Source organism: Thalassophryne amazonica, chromosome 4 (assembly GCF_902500255.1).
Source record: "Thalassophryne amazonica chromosome 4, fThaAma1.1, whole genome shotgun sequence".
Lineage (NCBI taxonomy): Eukaryota > Metazoa > Chordata > Actinopteri > Batrachoidiformes > Batrachoididae > Thalassophryne > Thalassophryne amazonica.
In genome coordinates, this window is record NC_047106.1 from 122,387,167 (window position 1) to 122,401,789 (window position 14,623).

The 14,623-nt window shown below is 40.1% G+C and overlaps 1 protein-coding gene across 1 annotated transcript in view; it reads left to right on the forward strand.

Annotated features, from left to right (window-relative positions):
- nectin1b (nectin cell adhesion molecule 1b) overlaps positions 1-14,623 on the forward strand; it is a 1,042,283-nt gene that overhangs the window by 330,482 nt on the left and 697,178 nt on the right.

Here is a 14,623-nt window from a genome sequence, read left to right on the forward strand (position 1 = left end):
CTCAGCCGCTGTGGGCCGTCTTTAATCCGGTTGTAATGCTCCTTAATCTGCATGATGCCCATAAGATCTTCACTGAAAGCCATCTGAATTTTCCGAATGGTTTCCACCTGGCTGTCTCTCACAGTTTCTGAAAAAATTTCGATGCAGCAAAGCGGCAGTCGCTCAGCCATTTTCCTGACAATGAAAATCCGCTGAGGGGGCTGGACCACTCCTCCCACAAAGCGTGCTCACAGGCGAATGACGCAACCGACAGGCATGAAAAAACTCACGCATGCGCACGAAGGTCCAAGCTTGGCTGATGCAATCACATGTGATTCAAATCCATATGGTTTTTGCAAAAAATAAAAAGCTCGGATAGTTTTCTAACAGACCTCGTATTTCGAGTCAAAGATGAGCACTGCGAACACTGAAAAGTGATAGGACAAATATTTTTGGAGAAATTGGCAATTTTAGCTAAACAATATACAATGGATTTTGTGCTGCAATGCACCATGGGAGTTTGAGGTTTTGATTTATTGCGTTTTGTAGTTTAATTGGTTTAGTCAGTTTAGTTAAGTGTCATGTTACTGTTACCATGAGTGAGTTAAGTGTCATGTTGCCATTACCATGAGTGAGAAGGATAGTGCGTTTGATGTTTTCTACCACTGTCTCTGTTTTTGGGTAACAATAAATAAAAGAGTTGAGTTCTTTTTCTAAAGATTGTTGAGGTCTAAGGTCCTAAAAAACATTCTGGACTCACACGCCATTCCAGCACATTATAGAAACTTTGTTGTTGTTTTACCACCCTTGAAAAATGTCAGCTACCTATTTTTAAACACTACCCAATCTAGAGCCCATGGATCCCCATGGGCAACACACTAGTTATTAACATTGTTGTTTCGACCTTGACGCAAAGTAGCACTAAATGTGAAGTGTTGTGCATGCACATTTAAAGGCATAGGATTATCCCCAAAATGTTGTATTTCAAATGAGACTGTGCTGCCCAATTCAGAACCATGGGGAAAACTTCCTTGTTTTCATAAAAAAAAAAAGTATATTAAGAAGTGGAAGACCCAGCTTGAGAAAGTAGACATCATATCACATGTTTGTGTCATCCTCCTATTAAACTCGCTGATTCAGATTAGTTCAGCACTTCAGGCTGGTGGATGAGCTCCTCAGAGAAAGCACCTATTTTAGATGAAAAGGTCGAAGCAATATGAGGTAAGACTTTTACTCACTGAAGCTGGGGTTTTCCACCTCCGTTTATATTTGTCACCACATCCCCAATCCCCCCCCACCAATTTTTTTTCTTCTCTGATTGATCCATGATTAAAACCCGCCATTTGATCTGAACCATGAGTGTTGCTGTCCATTACACCCCTACTAGGTAAGGGCCCTGTCCCACTGGCGTTTAGGAGGATTTGCGTATGGATTGCGCACAAAATTGGCACATATTCGCCAAACGCCAAACAATATCCGTGTAACATGCCTGTATGAGTCAGCCGTCATCCGAACATGCCTGTGATCGTCCGCAGCCAGGATTTTTGAGCTGTTCAAAAATCTGAATGCGGATGACATCCGCCTTACATACTCCATACATACTCAATTCATACACAATACATACTCACTCTATGCACTGTATATCTGCCGTTAACCGCTGATATCCACAACTGACAGGGATTTGCGGCTTGACAGCGGACCGGGACAATGTGTAAAACAGATATACGAGGGCTGTCCGTAAAGTATAGGTCCTTTTTATTTTTTTCAAAAACTATATGGATTTCATTCATATGTTTTTACGTCAGACATGCTTGAACCCTCATGCGCATGCGTGAGTTTTTCCATGCCTGTCGGTGACGTCATTCGCCTGTGAGCACTCCTTGTGGGAGGAGTCGTCCAGCCCCTCGTCGGAATTCCTTTGTCTGAGAAGTTGCTGAGAGACTGGCGCTTTGTTTGATCAAAATTTTTTCTAAACCTGTGAGACACATCGAAGTGGACATGGTTCGAAAAATTAAGCTGGTTTTCAGTGAAAAGTTTAACAGCTGATGAGAGATTTGAGGTGATTCTGTCACTTTAAGGACTTTTCACGGTGCGAGACGTCGTGCAGCGCTCTCAGGCAGCGTCATCAGCCTGTTTCAAGCTTAAAACCTCCACATTTCAGGCTCTATTGATCCAGGACGTCGTGAGAGAACAGAGACGTTTCAGAAGAAGTCGGTTTCAGCATTTTATCCGGATATTCCACTGTTAAAGGAGATTTTTTTAATGAAAGACGTGCGGACGGGTCCGCACGTCGGGACGCAGCCGACGCGGCGGCACAGGAAAAACACCTCCGTGTTGATAACCATTTGTTAAAATCCAGTTGGCTTTTGATGGCTTTCAGTGGAGTGAGTATATGAGAAATTGTTTATCAGCTGGAGATGTTCCAACTTGTCCTCAAGGCTTCCAACAGAGGTGTTTTTCCTGTGGCGGAGCATCGCGGCGGCTGCGAGCCGACGCTGCAATCCGCCCGCACGTCTTTCATTAAAAAAATCTCCTTTAACAGTGGAATATCCGGATAAAATGCTGAAACCGACTTCTTCTGAAACTTCTCTGTTCTCTCACGACGTCCTGGATCAACAGAGCCTGAAATGTGGAGGTTTTAAGCTTGAAACAGGCTGATGACGCTGCCTGAGAGCGCTGCGCGAAGTCTCGCACCGTGAAAAGTCCTTAAAGCGACAGAATCACCTCAAAATCTCTCATCAGCTGTTAAAATTTTCACTGAAGACCAGCTTAATTTTTCGAACCATGTCCACTTCGATGTGTCTCACAGGTTTAGAAAAAATTTTGATCAAACAAAGCGCCAGTCTCTCAGCAACTTCTCAGACAAAGGAATTCCGATGAGGGGCTGGACGACTCCTCCCACAAGGAGTGCTCACAGGCGAATGACGTCACCGACAGGCGTGGAAAAACTCACGCATGCGCACGAGGGTTCAAGCATGTCTGACGTAAAAACATATGAATGAAATCTATATAGTTTTTGAAAAAAATAAAAAGGACCTATACTTTACGGACAGACCTCGTATTTTGTGCCCATCATGTCCACATCACAAACTAAAATAAGTTGCAGTGAATGCATACTGATTGGCCACGAATAAAGCGTTTTTATTCCATCTGCTTTGCAGCTGATTTGCGGACAACCTGTGAATGCATAACAAACACGTCACGTAAACCCAAAGTACTATATGTGGCAGAAAGCGACATACCTGCCAGTCAGTGCCAGTCCAGCTGTGTAAATCCACAAAGACGTAATAGCTGCTGCAATCCAGGACTTTTATTTAACATCACCAAAAGGAAGAGTTGCTGTTTAGCCACTGAAGTCTGTTTTCTGTGACACTCTCATAAAAAAAAACAAAAAAACAAAAAACTGTCTCACACCCCGAGCAGCTTCCCCCCTCCCGCTCCCCAAACTCATGAACAGTTAACCCTTGCATGACAAAATGAACAAACTCTGTGATCAACTTGTCCAAGTCCAGCACATGCTCCAGAGGCTGTATTGTTGGTGTGAATAGTGATGCCGACGGCCCGAGTGAGCTTATTTTATGACCGCAATGCAGATGCCGTGCACGCGCAACACGTGCGTGATGCATTCATAATACACCCGTAATACTGCCGTGATAATCTCAATGTGTCGGATCAGTTTCCTCACTACATGCATTATATAACCGTGACTGTTCATCATATATTCGCTATATATTATTAATATATCCGTAATTCATAGTGGGACATTTGTCATTTTTTGCCATTTTTGTTGCGGACGACAATGAACACCCGCAATTTGTGTACTCAATTCATGCACAATTAATCCTCTCCCCAGTGGGACAGGGCCCTAAGTTCAGAGTTGCAGTGTACGTATGTGTTATGTGTCTGTCCTCTCTTCAGTTATCGGTGCTCCTCAGTAACATCAGGCCGTGCCGTCAGTTAATCCTTTGTAAAAAATAACAAATGGGCAGTGCCTGTGAAAACTGCCTGCCCCTGTTCTGTAGTTTTAATTGTCCTGCTTTTTGTTTTTCACCTCTGTAAGTGGTGCATCCAGACTTTGCCAAATCAGAAATGATGCCTAATTAAGATTGAATAAACACCAGACAAGAGCAATAGGAGATTTTAGAGGAGAGGAAAGCAGTGAAGGTTAGAGAAGAGGATTATGGAGGAGCATTTCCTTTCTCTCTTCTCCAATCCCCAGCATTTTCAGATCTCTTTTGACTTGGTGGGACTGTGTGTTCTGGGGCAGGGGTGACCTGGCTCTGCTCTTTCATTCATGTGTGTAATGAAGGCCTGTGTCTGAATAATCCCATTAGGCATTCAGATTAAAACCTGAGCTGATATTTGAGACTGTGCAGAACACCGCTTTAGAAAGTGGGCCCTGAGAGAAAGCGGACGGGGAGAGCAGCTGAGGCGAGCTGCTGTGTTTGGGAGCATTCTGCTTTGGGGTTTATGGAGTGCCATAGCAATTAAAGCAGAGAGAAGGATTGTGCATCATCTTTTCTACCAGACTGGTGCTCAGACATGTATCATTTCAACCGAAGAGCAGTTCTAATCAAGTGTAATGACTTTGAGTCAACAGTGTCACACAATCATTTGAAAATCATTTTCTGCTTTTGTGGGAAATTAGTCGTCCTTGATTTACATGATGAGTCTGGTGTGCTTGGTTGATAGATTTGTTGGTTCCGCGGGTATGGTCTAACTTTTAGAAAAGCGAAACATTCCATTTTGGCAAATTTTAAATCAGTTACAGTGCATATAAACAAAGTCTAAAATATGTCCTTCTGATGTTCATAAAAAATACACCAAAGAGGTTATGTTTTTGTTCATATCCATTTTTTTTTCGTTGTTGTTGTTGTTAACAGCATCACTCAGAAATCATGAACCAATTTCAAAATGCATTGTGAAAAGGCTGAAAGTGGCCTGAAATAAATACTGTTAAATATGAGGGAGGAATCCAGACAACTTGAGACAGGTACATAATTCTTAAAAAATGTGTTTATGTTGTTTTTGTGTGTGTGTGTGTGTGTGTGTGTGTGTGTGTGTGTGTGTGTGTGTGTGTGTGTGTGTGTGTGTGTGTGTGTGTGTGTGTTACGAGAATATATTCCGACTCAACTTGAACAAAAGGTATTGCTGTAGATACTCTCCAACACTACTCAAAGATGGGTAAACAATTTTCTACAAATAATATTGACTTCTCGACATGCATTTTCACAAAATAGCTGTCAATGAACTGCTGAAAAAGGACTAAATAGACCAGAAGTGTTTTTGTATCATAAAGGTGTGTACACCACAATGAATGTTGACCATTTGGAGTCTGTATGAACATGACAGCTGCATTGTGTGGTGTATATTTTGGCAGGGTCTTGGCAATTTCAGAACAATGTGAGTTTCTGGAGTGCTCAAGTATTCCTCCATTGGCAGTTGATCAAAAATGGTCAAATTTAGCTTAATAATTCTTCAGTAAATTGTTGTTGAGTTTCACAGTGACATTATCAGACAGAAACAAAGAGAAAAGCAAACATGTTGAGCCGGTTTGATGTTTTATTGGAGTGTGATGGGGTGGCACAGTGGATGAGTGGTTAGCGCTGTTGCCTGGTCCTTTCTGTGTGGAGTTGGCATGTTCTTCCTATATTTCTGTGGGTTCCCGCCAAGTGCTCTGGCTTCCTCTCACTTCCAAAGACATGCATGTGTCGGTAACTGGACAGTTTAAATAGACTGTAGGTATGAGTGAGAGTGAGAATATGTTTATCTGTATGTGGACCTGCAACAGACTGACACAGTGTTGGTAAAAGTCAAGGGTAAACCCGGCCTGTCCCCCAGTGTTCATGGCAATAGGCTCCAGCTTTCCTGTTGCCCTTAATTGGAATAAGTGGTTGTAGTAAATGAATGGATGGAAAGAGATGGCAGAATTTTCTTCTTTATCCATTTTAGGGGTTTTTCAGAATCACTGCTGCAGTGCCACCAGTAGCTCTGGCAGGGAAATGCAGTCTTATTGCATGGCTGTATGTATCGAGCCAACCTAAGCCCGTCTACATCCTCATTCATTTGCATTCTGGGCTGTGATTGGTCTGTTCAGTTTGTGCTTTGGAGAAAATCCAGTTTCAGCCAAATACAAAGAATCCTGCTTCCTTCAGCAGAGGATAGAGGATCAAAACTCTGGACAACGTGTGGATTTTGTCAGATCCCGTTATTTCTTTAGATACACGGCACACGCTCACCCTCCGATGAGTGTGTTTGTGTACTAAACCAGCTCTCCGTCTCTGGGGTCCGACCTTCGTGTCTCCACTGGTATTACCCGGCAGGGCTGCACAAAGGCTGTTCAAGCTGGTGGCGAGGAGATTCGTCTAGCCGCTCACTGCCTCCATCCGGAAGTCCACCCCGCTGACGCTGATCTCGCACCCCAGTCGAATAGCCTTCTCTGGAACCAGGATATGAGCCGGCCACGCCCGTTAATGGCAGCTCTCCTCTTATGGATCAGGGCTCTTGGAATGTTGCTAGATTTTGAATTTAGTGACTCGTACAGCGAGTCCCCAGGATGCGTTAATTTCATTAAAACCAGACTAACCTTTTAGAGCACTTTTAATGTTGTACACCCAATAAACTTTAACTTTTACACCTTAAGAAGCATCAATAAATCCAATGTCCAAGCCTTAACACTTTAACTGCATGCTTGGAAATTTATTGCAGGTTTTGCTCACAAGATGGTCAAGTCTTGTGATCTCCTCGTAGCAAGGGAGAAGTGACAACAGCACCTCTCCCTGGAAGAATAACCCCGTTTCCTGGTGTTTCACAGTTTATATATGTGCTTGATTCTTGTTGTATTTAGATGAGCTTACCATGGGGATGCTGGTGACTCAAAACCTCCTCCCTTCTCCTTCCCTTACTGGAAGCCATCTGCGGCCCTTTGCCAGTAACTTATTTCTCAAGTTCCTCTTTTCTGTTAACACTTCAGCTTTTCTGAGAATTCGTTTTTTCTAAATCATGTCTTTAGAATCACATCAATCATATTCAGTCATTTCATTACAACTCTCTTTCACATAAAAACAATTCATATGATCATATACAAACATTTTCATTCCTTATTATTCATTTCATATTTTTACCACATCTTAATCATTTGATCAGTTGTTTATCATCAGCTTTTCTTGCCTTGTTGCAACATCACTTCACTTCCTTTTTCTCTCTAACTCTGCACTCTTTATGAAAAACAACTTCTTCATTTCCTTTTTTCTCTCTAACTCTGCACTCTTTATGAAAAACAACTCATATAATCATTCATTTCACTTATTTGTAACATACTTTTTCTAATCAACTCTTAATTTTTAACACATTAATTCTTCATTTAATCATACTTGTCATGTTAGAATCATTCTTAGACGTATTCCATCGTCTTCACCACTGAGTTCATTCCGTGGGCCTCCCCATTTGTAATGGAAAAGTCCGGTATGACCTCACTTACTCCGGGAAAGTACCAAACACTGTCCAGTTTAATCCAACAGCATGTATATTAATCCCATGGCATGTACCATATTCCAAGATGAAAACAAGCTGAAAGCAAGCTTAAAGTCATCTTTCTTGACAATTTATAACCTGATGAAAAACCACATTTTGAGTAGATTGGATCATTAAACACATTGGGCTGTTTGGGCTTCGGAGTAATTCTACCTATGCAAGTATTCCCTGTTAGTTTGCTGTCAAGTGTCACCAAATTGATTGTTGATTTATTAGATGTAGCTGATTGTTAGAACATAGAAAAACAAGCAAGTCCTATATTGGCCCTGAGGACCATTGGTGCTGATGGTTATCCCAGATTACTGTAGTGTGAAGTGGATTAGAGTCTGTGATTACTTCCCCAGGTAAGGCCGATACTCATTTACAGCTGAGACAAAATGAAGAGTCGTATAAAAAGACACAGACGAGTCATGTGAACTGGAATCAAACTCACGTATACATATTTCATCAAGCTATCTTCCTTTGGAAGATATATTTAAAAAAAATGTATATTTGATTGCTATATGATGATAAAACATACCCAGATTATAAGAAATGCATCCATGTTCTTGATGAGTCTGCTCTTCCTTTTTCTCTCACAATCAATTTCTTTTGAGGATTCCAGTGTTTTGTTTATTGTTTTGTATGAATCTAGTGTTTTGTATGAGTCTAACAACTCGGTTGTGCAGGCTAAATGGTGCAGCATTGCATCGTTTTGTATACTTCAACAGAATTGGTAGAAGTTGGCACTGGAACATGTTGTCTCTGGCAGGCCATTAGTCATCTCTGTTCTAGATTAGAGTGCATCTTTGACTCTTTTGATAATTTTCCCTATGGCTTCTCTGTCCACAGTCTTTCCTGAGTAGTATTTTTCTCGTTGAGCCATATGCTGTTTCTCACTGCTGCATTCATTCTTTTCTTTTTTTTTTTTTTGTTTTTTTTTTTTTGTTTTTGCATCCTGATGCATTGTGGGTGTGTTTGCTTGGCTGCTGATTATCATCGCTGGCAGTGTTCTTTCATTTCATTGCTGCTGCACTTATGATAAAAATGATTTAGCCCATGATTTACATTTCTGCTCGACTTTATTATGTACCATATAATTTACTATGTTAATCTGATTAAATGTATTAATTGTTTCAGGTTTCTTCTGCCTTCCGAATACAAAAGATGTTTTGGTCCGTGCATGCCGACAACACTTTATTTTCTTTACTCTTTCTGTTCATGTTAGTCTTTGGGGGTGTTGTGTGTTTAAAACTGCATGCACCTTGCCACAGTGTTGGTAAGGGTCCTTTGGGGTTGGGGTGGGAGGGGGTCGCTGTGGGGCCGGGGGTCCTTTCCTTTCCCCTTTGCTTTTCCGTCCTGGTCTCCCTTACCTCATCTTTCCAAGAAAAAAAACTGCACCTGCACATAGCACCTCCTCCCACCAGAGCACTGACACACTCCCTTCCATCTGTCTTTTCCTACCCAGAATTCCCTACCAACCTACAACCACGGGGCAATGAGATCTCACAGGAGCAGCACAATGCAGGCGCCGCCATTGGGGGCGCTGTAGGGGGAGTCGCCCTGTTAGGCGTGGCAGCCATACTGCTCTTCATATTCCTACGCCGCCGCCAGCGCACCTTCAAAGGAGACTACAGCACCAAGAAACACGTGTTTGGAAATGGTTACAGCAAGGCCGGCGGCCTACCTGCCCATCCCCCTATGCCAAAAAATCTGCAGTACCCGGATGACTCGGATGATGAGAAGAAACCCGCCCAGATCAGCGGCCCTGGAGGATTCGAGGCCAGCGATCGCGATTATGATGCAGAAGCGGAGGACCTGAAGAGGCCCTATTTTACTGTAGATGAAGGCGAGAGTCGAGAGTATGATGAGCGGACTCTCACTTTCCAGTATGACCCTGAACCTGAGATAGCAGATGATATGATCTCTCAAACCGATGGCTCTGTCATTTCTAAGAAAGAGTGGTATGTGTAGTGGCATGTAAGACCCAAACCAAACAACCGTTTGTCCCCCACCTGTATTCCACCATGCCCTTCACCGCCATCACCCACCCCACTCCCCATTTGTCAAACTCCACCCTTCACTCAAGCACTTTCCAAGTACCCCCATCCCTCCTGACCCCACCCCCCCCCCCCCCATCAGACCCCATTCAGCTAATCTCAATTAGAAAAATCAAACATCTATTTAATGTGCTTGCAACATCATTACATTAGTTCCATCTAGTGAATGGGTACAAAGTACAACCTAAGGTATGTAACTGGAGTTGCAGCCAGAGAGGTGATGGTGTATTATTCTTTTTTTATGTTATAAATATATTAAATGTATAAAAACAGATTTCGGGTTGAGGTTTTGCTGTGAAAGTCCTACACTGGATGTATGATCACTTATTTTCCATTACCATTGTGTTATTTCTATCATGTCTTTTTGTATGATTTCTAAGTGAGCAAACAAGTTAATGTGTACAAGTGGAGTAATGTATCTATTTTTTTTGGTCAGGTGTTTCAGAGAAACTAAAAATGTAATTTCGCACTTGTGTATCATTTCTCGTTTTCTCTGGGTTTGCGACGGTTAAAATTCCCTCATGTTTCGCATAATTACATCATTAAATATGGATATGTTACTGCCATTTTCCAAAGACATATTTACATTCTGTTGACCTTTTGTGTGTTTTTGTGCTCGATGTGTTATTTTAATGAGATAGAGTCTGCCTGTTGAACTGTTTGGACATGGCAGTTATCAGATAAATATCATGGAGTGGGTTTAATTTTCATGAAATCTCTTTTTTTTTAATCATAAAAGCAGAGGAGAGCTGTGTTTTTGCTCTTTGTGGGTTTGACAAGTGTCACAAAACCTTTGCTAATGCTCTGAAATGTCATGGTTGTCACTTGAAATGAACAGACTTGTGTAAATGCGCTCTAAATCATGTTGCTATAATGAAATGTCTTTTTTCTGTGTTAATATTTTGTTCACTTTTTTCCTTAAATTGTGAGGTTTCCCTTCCCCAACCACCACTCTCCCTTGACTGACTCTGTCCATACTTCTGTAAGTGTTGAAGAAATGGTTTAACTCTCCCCGCTTGCACCAACTGCATATTTCGAGTTGTTGTTAAAGGACACAGAGGACAATGAGGAGAAGAGTGTTGACTGATTTTACGTCCGTCTATGGTGCAAATGTTTTTCCACTTAAAGGGAACTGAAAATAATACCGGTGGCCATTCTGGAATCTAGTAAGTCACCTGCTGCTTTGCCATGTTTTTTGTCTTTTTTAATTTTCCTAAAATGAATTTCAGTGGCTGTTGATGGATTTGCAAAGAATGAATGGTTGCCTTTCCCTTAATATTGGCAGCTGTATCTGTCAAAAAGGGAACCCAGTTGACGGCATTACATAAACAGATATATCCTGCTTTTTAGAAATCACTGTTAACAAGTGCCAGCAGATGTAAAAATGGCAAATAACTCATTTCCCTCCTCAGCATCGAGGTCTGCTTCAAAAAAAAAAAAACTGTTAATGTGAAATAAAACAGAAGGAAAAGAGAAATCAGTGGATACAAATGACAGTATGTGACTGGCTCTGAACAATATAAATACTGTATTAAGCCTTATTTTATGCATGTTTTGTGTGGGAGTGGAAGTGAGTGTGTTTTTTTCTTTTCTTTCTGTAACAATTCAGTGCATTTTTCCTTGTTTGCAGCTCAGAAGGCAATACTTTTGCAGTGTTGTCAGTACTTTGAAAGGTATGATTTTATGGGCACACAGTACCCAGCAAATAATGCAGTGAACACACAAAGAGTATATAAATATATATGTAGAAATATAGATTTAAAAAAAACAAAAAAAAACATCTCTGACAGCAGATGTCCCTGCCAATTGGAGATGTGAATGTTTTACAGTCCATGGTTGTCTGTGTGTGTCTGGATGAGCATGTTAATCATTTCTCACAATATTCAACATTACAGTATGGGAAGCGTTGAGGTCTTTAAAACAAGTTTGATTCCAATTTGCTTTTGAATAAGTGTTTTGCCACAGCTGCAAATTTAGAGAACTCTTTGTATCAATAGGAATGCTGTTGCTACCTTCAGAAGTTGAAAAAATAAATTTAGGTTGTTCACTCATTGGTGGTTTTGCAGCTGACCCCCATAATATCCCAAAAATATGATGGGGTTGTGTTTTTGTTTGTTTTGTCTCCCCCCAAGAAGTCCATCTGAAAAAAATGAGGTTATTTTATATAGACTTTTACATTTTGTATACATTTGTAAGAATAGGTTGAGTCAAATACTCATGAAACAAGTGTTCCTCCCAGGACTGAAAGCAGTTTCACCCCCTTAACTAGCTTACAGTGCTGCATCATGGGAAAACACTGTGATCGTTAACAAAAGATCATGCTGTAAAGCTGGGTAAGTTAACCTACAACTGAAAAGTCAAGATGTAAACTTTAAGCTTGTGGTGGCAAATGCAGTGGAGTCATCAAAAACTCCTAAGCAGCCAAGAAATATTGTGCGAGAGTGTAATATTAGAAGATGTCAAGTCCAAAAAAAGTGTCTTAGACTATATTAAAAAAAAATTAAATAAACACTTGCTGTGGTCCTTAACACAGCAATGTGTCACTATCTATGGTTGACAAAAGAAATTATGGGCTTGAAAAAGAGGTCATCTTATAACCGGAGGTGTCTTATATTCAGAAAATATGGATTATTTTCATTACCAAATAATTTGTTTGTTAGCTCAAGGAATTATTTCATCATCTGTTCCCTAAAATACATAATGGTCTTGTCAGTTTTAAAAGTAATATTTTAAAGCACCTTGTTTCATTCACCCAAATGTCCAAAACCTCCAAAGATAACTGATTTCTAGTGCTGTCAAACAGAAAATTTGAGGAACTGGAACAAAGGAGTAATCATTACATTATAATTTTTAATGACACACAATAATCAGTTCTCACAACTGATGTATCATTTCTGTTGTACAATGTGTTTTATTGGCCATTCCTACATTTATTGCCTTTTGGGAGATGTAATGATTTATTCTTATCACACGACATCATGATGAATAATGTAATATGAAATGACACGGACTGCACATATCTTTAATTATGGGGATTTCGGGTTTAATATAGTGGAGATGTATTTGTTCTGAGCTGAAGCACATTACTAACAACATGTCTGTACATAATTCTTTAATCATTTGATGTCTCAAAGGGTGTATTCATTACCTTTTAATTATACATGGCGGCTCAATGGAGATACCTATGTTTTGTTCTATTCAATACTGGATAGTTTAATTCCTGAACAGATGGAACTTTTGCAGCTTAGTCGCACATTGATGACTTTATTAAGCACAACAATTGAATGCAGTGAAAATATATAGAATTTGTTAATTAAAAAAATAATCAAAGATTAACTCTACCCATTAAGCACAAACTGATGTCATTGTCAAGAAACTTGTTTTATTCTGCATCCGTTATAAAACCACTGTTAAGTTTGCTTCTCATGCATTAACCCCATGAACCCACATGCACAACCAAGCTGGTGAAGTGACAGAGTAGCAAAGCCATTCATTAAAATGGAGAGTGGATAATTGGCGACATTACCACTGTGTCCTCTTGGGGTCACTGTATCTGCTGGAAATTGGACAGAAAAAAAATATAAGATTTGTTGGTCCAAATAAATTTGGGCAAACAACAAATTATGTTGTTATTTAACAACACTTGAACATCAGCACGACATCAGTAGATAGGTCCTTTGGAAAACGTAGTTTTTCCCTTGTAAGAAATAAAACCTTGGGAGGTGTGGCAAGGAAAATTGTTCCCTTTAAAATCTTAAATTCTGGAGGATTTCCTCAGTGGTTGTACAGTCAAGTCACTAAGCATTTGCACAGTGACACAATTTGTGCAATTTTGCCTCTATATACCATTACACCGGGATTGAAAATAAACCATTATGACATGCTTGTAGTGTAGACTGTTAGCTTTAATATAAGGGGTTTAATAAATTGTTGCATTATTAATGATTAAAGAAGTCCCTCCATTTTCAGATTATTTTTCATATAAATCATCAGTTTTCCAGCTACATTCCTTGAGACGTCTGTGGATGAACATGAACATTTCCAAGTCACTTAATATGTTTTAAACTTCATTTTACATCAACCATTATGAAATACAAGCAGTATGGTACTGTATAAATAAGTTATCCTGCTTGATGGTGGAATGGTACAGAAGGCATGTGGGAAACTTGAGCTTAGATTTGATTTGTTTTCTTGTATTAAAATCCGCCTCACCTTAAATTCAAGATGAAAATCAACACTAAAAGCACATCTTTATTGTTGCATAACTACTACATTGTGGTGGTGTATAGGGAGAAAATAGCCATTATGTCACTGTCCAACAACTAATGGACTTGACTGTAAAGTTTTGACTGTTGGAGTTTGGAACTTTCTGCTAGTTAAACTCCATAGGCTTACCTTAATGTGATGTTGGTCTTGCATTATGTTGGCCATGATACCCTGAGGATTTTGCCCACTGCATTATTTTGGCAGTTCAAACTTAAAAAGATGAGCTGCCTCAGTTGCAGGGGAACCTTCCAACAAAAACACAGCCTTCATGCAAAGGAAGTTGTGCACGTGGCATTCAACAAAGACAACCTTGACATTTTCTCATACATCTTGTTTGTTGCTACATGTAATCACTGTCTTCAAGTTGTTGGGGTGTTTCTTTTTTGAAAACTGCCTGTACCTTCATTCCATCCTCATGTAGATTTTGTATTTGGTATGTTCAACATTCCACTGTAAATACTGTATATAAAGGTTGAGATTAACTTTGGGATTTACTTAGTGACCCAGTTCATGTAAATTACACCTATTTGATGGCAAAAATAGACACTCTGCAATCTCTAGTAGAAGTTGATGCATAGCTTACATCCAAAGGCCCACCTAAAAAAACAAAATATGCTACTTCAGTAAGGTTTTACTATGTCACTGTTGGCTTCACTGTTGTGCAAAGGAGTTGTGCATACAGTCTGTGGATTTGATGTTAAAGAAAGAAAATCAGATGAGAGAAATTGTCTGTATGCAGCCATGTGAATGTATATTTCTGAGGGTGTTACAAATATCTTGTTTAATTGTGATGACCCAGTGAAGTG